General features: G+C 52.1%; 1 pseudogene; it reads left to right on the top strand.

Moving 5' to 3' along the window:
* The first annotated feature begins 5058 nt into the window (after positions 1 to 5058).
* Positions 5059 to 5133, top strand: LOC123812249 (annotated as a pseudogene).
* Positions 5134 to 6108: the final 975 nt, after the last annotated feature.

Below are 6108 nucleotides of genomic sequence, written 5' to 3'. Positions count from 1 at the left end.
TCTAGTTTAATTTGCATAACAGAGAAACAACAGTTTTTTTTTAGTGTAAGTATATCCCATTCCATATTTGGGGCAGACTTATGCTAAAAAATTTCTTGTTATTTCTCTGAAGTTCAAAGGTACCTGGGTGTCCCACAGTCTGCCTGGCAACCGTACTGGAAGATCCCCATTAGCGCTCGCACTCCGAGGCTATTTTTGCGGTGTATCCGTCAGGATTCAATCAGGAAAGCAGAACCAGTGAGGTTTTGAAGAGATTTATTGCAGTCATTAGCCCTTACCTAATTGTGGAGAGAACTAGGGGAAGTGATTTCAGAACGGAAGTGGAAAGATCAAAGAAAGAGTCACCCACCCGTCCAGGGAGAGGCTGAGCCCTGGCCGCCGCCGCAGCAAGGCACGCACAGGCAGGTCTAGGAGAAGCTGTGTCTGGGAGCAGCCGCCACCTCTCCGCCTCTGCCGCCACGTGTCTGTGGGCCTGGGGGCGCGTGGTGACCCCGTGTCTGCCCGGCACCTTCAGCCAGTGATGGCTGGGGCTTCCCTGCCACATGCACACAGAGGGTTCCACCTTTCCTACAGCCGCCCTAGGATAACGGTCCTTTGCACGAGAGCTGTGTCTTGTCTTCGTTATTTTCCACAAAGCGCACCAGGAACTTGGTGCGCTTTCGCTCCACTGCATTCGCCATGCTCAGTAGGAATTGGCGATTTTCAAAGGAGAAGCGTGCATCAGCGCGCCCTCGCCACTGAAGAAAGCCTGGGCCTTGTGTTTTTAACGAGACAGTGCTTTTTTAAAGACAGTGTTCTACCATTTATCCATCTTTTCACACGACGAGAGCCAGTCTGAGCAAACATTTCATTTTCCTGGGGAAGCAGACGCATCTAATGCTGCGTGGCTGGCAAGCGGGCAGAGTCGGGAGAGAAAACTGACGTCCCCCTTTCTAATGCTGTGCCTTGTTGACCTGAGTGGTCCTGTTCGGGAGGGACCCTCAAGACCTCTCAGGCTGCGAGGCCGTCATTTTCACACCCATCACCTTCAGACGGGGTTGTGGGAAGTTCTGATTCCAGGAGACTTTCGGTTGTTTAGAATCTGAACAGGTCAGAGTTTATTCTGTGGTTCATTCACTCAGCAGACCAGTGTGGCCAGGGCATGGACGCCCCCACTGACCATCCGACATTGGTCCCCCAGCCTGTGCAGTGACCTCTGGGGTTTGCTCCTTTCCCAGGTGGGGGGAGGGCGGCCCTCCTGCCCGGCCGACCCTGTGGGCTCGCCCGGCCTGCGTCACGGAGGTCACTGGACCCTGTGTTTTCTCTACAGATGTCTCTGGCATCCGAGAGGCCAGCGAGCCCGCAGCGCCTGCCTGCTCACACAGGGCCTTATCAGTTGTTGATGAGACCCTGTCTAGGCTCACAGACAGGCAGCTTCCTCCAGCCCCAGAGCCCGAGCCCGCTGTGGAGCCAGAAGAAGGTGATAAGCCTCCGAGAAGATTTTTTAGGAGCCTTGCCTATCTTTCACACAAAGTCGCCAGGGTGCATTTTCCATGGTCGCCATGCACAGATAGGGGTGGCTGCTCTCGGATAAGGCTGGGGGCAGCGGCGGGGGGAGGGCCGTGGAAGGGGTCGAGCGGTTTTTCCAATTAGCTACCCTTGGGAATCCCTCTGTACCCTACAGCCTCGGTCTTTGACGACTTTGTTTTTCTTTTTAATTGTAGGAGTCCCTCCCTAGCCAGCCATGCAAACCCTCTGCGGCTGGGTCAGACAGGGTGGGCCCAGAGCTTCACGGTGGAGAGTTCGGCCTCCATGGGCCTTCCCGACGGGCAACGCTCTGTCTGCAGCTGCCGGGCAGGGAGGCCTCGGTGGCAGGGGCTGGGGGCTGCCACAGAAAAGCCCAGGGTGAGTCCTGAGACCCGGGCCGGTCAGGTGACAGGAAATATGTTTATAGAATTGACCGCAGAGCACACTCTGGACAGAGTCCCTTCACCCGGCGTTCGGACAAGGCCCGGAGCAGCACACAGACACCAGCTGATGCTTGCCTGAGGTCCAGAACACCTGCCTCTCTTAGCAGACGTTTTCGGAGCCGGACAGGCGTGGTACAGAAGGCGTATGGCCGATTCTCATGACGCGTTAAATGAGGGCTTCAGGTCCTGTTCAAAAACACATCATCTTGTTTTCCGGTGTGAGCAAGCACATGTGTGTTCGGGCTTTACAAAGGGAACTGAAGTACAGTCCGTTTTTAAAAATGTAGTCTCAAGTCATTTGTTAAGTGCCTGTCCATTGCGTTGTCTCATTCCCTTGTTCTCACCGCTATTCTCCGAGGAGGAACTGGGGTCCGGGGAGGCAAGCGCGTGCCCGGCGTCACACGCGTGGTCGGGGCAGAGTGGCGTGTCAGTACGTTACGGCTTTCCTCCACTTCGTGCTGCTTTCGTTCTTGTGACTGTTCGTTTTGTTTTGGTTGGTCCCCCAAAGGGCACATCCAGACAGAACACAGTCTCCGAGGGCTGCTTTGGGGGTACAGCACGAGGTTTGCTAACAATGTGACAGCGTGTGTGCTGGCCGGCGGGGCGTCAGCAGAGGGCTGGGAGTAAGGTCAGGCAGGCCTCCAGGCGCCGACCCACGGTGCAGCATGGCCTCCGAAAGGCTGCTCCTTTCTCGATTCAAGTTTCCCGAGGGGCAACACCCAGGCCGTCATCCACGCTTTTAATCACACGGCTATGTTTTTCCCACCGTCGGCTCACACCGCCGCGTCACCAGTGTGTCTCAGATCCCGTGGGGCGCAGCAGGCAGCTCGGGGGTAGCCTCACGTCCTTGGAGTCCTGCAGGGCCCAGAGCTCAGGGATGGGCACAGAGAAAATGGATAGGACGTGGTACCCCCAGTGGTCATCATCATCATCGTCATGGTTTCTGGCAAGTCGCAACGGTGAGAATGGGCTCTCTACTTTGAAGAGAAATGCAGAAGCAGAGCGAAAATGAAATTATGCATGATGGCCTTCGTGTCAGGATCCCAGTGAGCCACGGAGGAAGAGCGCACTTTGGAAATGCAAGTGCAGGGCCGGCGTCCCATTCCCCCATCGAGAGCGCCCGGACACTCTCTGTCTGGTTCCTGTTTGTCCTGAGGAACCTGGGCCTCGGGGACAGAGACACAGGTGGAGGGAGATGCCTCTGTGGTCCCTCAGGAGGAAAGGACACACTGGCATCTGCAGAGGACACTCCCCAGCCTAACTCTGACCTGCCTCCTTTACTTTGGAACCTGGTGAACTCAAGGCGACCACCAGCAAAGACCACCGACTGCTCACCCTCTAGGTAAGCTTCCTCGCCGGAACTTGGTTTTGAGGGTTTATTTTGAAGGACAAAGTAGGTGCCGACAGCCACAGCTCACGGCGTTAGCACCCATGGCCACTGGACACTGCCTGGTCCCAGGCAGCTGTCTTCTAAAGAGCCACCTTAGGTCCCGCTGAAGTGGTCACAGTTCCAATTTAAAGGCCCCATGCTCCCCACCCTTTGAACTCTGGGGACAGACTCTGCCACTAAAGGTGCCTCAAGAATCATTTAATAATGTCAGGTTTTTTTTTCTCAATATGGTGCGTGGAGAAATATTGGAAACTTTGGTGTTTGGGGAAAATGCCAAAGGCTTTGGCTCATCTGAATTCACCTGGAATAATAACAAAGTCAGGACAAGGTGGGCGGTACGTCTATTCTGCAGGTGAGGAAGGACATAGGAGGAAAGGGAAGGTTGCGCTGAGCTCTGGGAAGCTAAATCCTGGAAGGTTCTGGATGTTGGAAAGCATGCTGCCTGGGTTTGCCTAGTTGTGTGTGTAACCCGGCGTGATGGGATGGCAGGAGGGGCTGCGCTTCCTGGCTTTGTGTTCCGGTACAGGTGGTAGCCTCCTGGGGACACTGTGGAGCTGGTTTAGCTTCCCCACAGTGCGACTCAGCACCCTCTCTGGACCACTAACCCTGGCCACGTGGGGGTCATGCCTCACGAGCTTATGGTGCAGCGTCACCCCGGGGTCTCCCTCACCACGATGGAATGCGGCCAGTCGCACCCTAGACAATTCTCGTGACTTGAGTTACTGCACGGCTTAGCATTTATGAGTCTTCCTTCTCACATATTTTCACTGGTAAAATTGAGAAATACAAATTACCCACCGGAAAAATAAATACCATGTGTGATTTTCTTTTTCTTTAAATGAAAAGCATTTCTTGTTCCCTTTCTTTTTTTTTAGTCCTCACCCAAGTATATGTCCATAAGTGCATTGACTTTATTTTTGAATTTTTATTAAATATTTTATTATTCTTCTATTGGGAAAAATTGTCCCAATTTTTCCCCCTTTGCCCTCCTCTGCCCAGCCCACCCCCCGCTCCCACAGTCAGTCCCCACACCGTTGTCCATGCCCGTGTGTCATTCATGCATGTCCTTTGATTAGCCCCTCCCCCTTCCTTCCACCCTCCTCCCCCTCTCTCCTCCCCTCCGCTCACTGTCAGTCTGTTCCTTGTTTCCGTGCCTCTCATTCCATTTTGCTTGTTTGTTTGTTTTGTTCATTAGGTTCCTCTTATAGGTGAGATCTATGGTATTTGTCTGTCTTTCACTGCCTGGCTTGGCATAATGCTCTCCAGTTCCATCCATGCTGTCATGAAAGGTAGGAGGGAAGAGCTCCTGCTTCCTTTCAGCTGTGTAGTATTCCTTCCTATAAATGTACCACAATTTTTTGATCCACTCATTTACCGATGGGCACCTAGGCTGTTTCCAGCACTTGGCTGTTGTAAATTGTGCAGCTATGAACATTGGGGGCTGCATAGGTTCTTCTGAACTGTTGTTTCAGGATTCCTAGGGTATAATCCTAGCAGTGGAATCACTGGGTCAAAAGACAGTTCCATTTCTAGTTTTTTGAGGAAATTTTATACTACTTTCCATAGTGGCTGCACCAGTCTGCATTCCCACCAACAGTGCACTAGGCTTCCCTATTCTCTGCATCCTCACCAGCACTTGCTGTTTGTTGATTTGTTTATGATGGCCATTCCGACTGGTATGAAGCGGTATCTCATTGTGGTTTTAATTTGCATCTCTCTGTACTCACTTTGGTAACACACGCACTAAAATTGGGATGATACAGAGATGATTAGCAAGGCCCCTGCACAAGGATGCCCATTGACTTTAGGGTGAGAGGAAGGGAGACAGAGACAGAGACAGAGAGAGAGAGAGAAACATCTGTGGGTTGCCTCCTGCACGTGCCCTGACTGGGGACTGAACCCATGAAATAGGTATGTGCCCTGATCAGTAATCAACCCTGCAACCTTCTGGTGTATGGGACGACACGCCAATCAAATGAGCCACCCAGCCAGGGCTCTTGTTTTCTTTCTATAATAAAGTCCTTTTGGTCCATCACCTCATCAACTAGAAATTTAGTAACACAATTTTCAAAATAAACAGGCTGTTCGAATATAATAAACGAAGCTTCACTGGGAAAATGTTTAACAGCAATTTTCAGATACTGCAATAATAGGGCCATACACTTGCCACTTAATACCTAAATCGGTGTCTCTCAAAGCATGTACCTGGGACAGCCAGGTCCCTGAGGCCCCTGTAGGGAGGCCCCCACTTCGCTGAATCTTGGAAACTCTGGCAAACCACTGCCTGCCCCTCCCCCTTCTGCACACCTGACCCGAGATGGTGAGACATGGTTTATAACTCCCACAGCTCCCTCCAGATCACTCAGTGCCATCTGAATGGCGGAGAGAACTCCACTGCCCTTTGGATCTTTGGTACAAGTGACATGAGTCGGCCAACTTTTGGCGTAACTACTGGGTCCCCAGAGCTCTCCTACTTTCTCTCATTCTGGAAGAGTTGGGGGCTTTTGCATATGTAAAAGGGTGATTTCTTTTTTCCTTTCCAAGTAGACTGAGCTGCCTGCAGTGGGTGTCAGAGATGGCCTGAACGCTGTGCACTGCTCAGTCTTAGGCTAGCTGGGGATTTCTTTCCTCCTGCCAAAGTGACTTCAGAATGTAAAGTGAATACCCACTTTTTTTTTTAAGATTTTTATTTATTTATTTTTAGGGAGGGAAGGGAGTTGGGGTGGGGGGAGAGAGAGAGAGAGACATCAATGTGCGGTTGCTGGGGGC

This window comes from Phyllostomus hastatus, unplaced genomic scaffold (genome assembly GCF_019186645.2).
Source record: "Phyllostomus hastatus isolate PE091 unplaced genomic scaffold, TTU_PhHast_1.1 phas_scaffold_78, whole genome shotgun sequence".
Lineage (NCBI taxonomy): Eukaryota > Metazoa > Chordata > Mammalia > Chiroptera > Phyllostomidae > Phyllostomus > Phyllostomus hastatus.
This window is presented reverse-complemented; position numbering and strand designations above follow the sequence as displayed.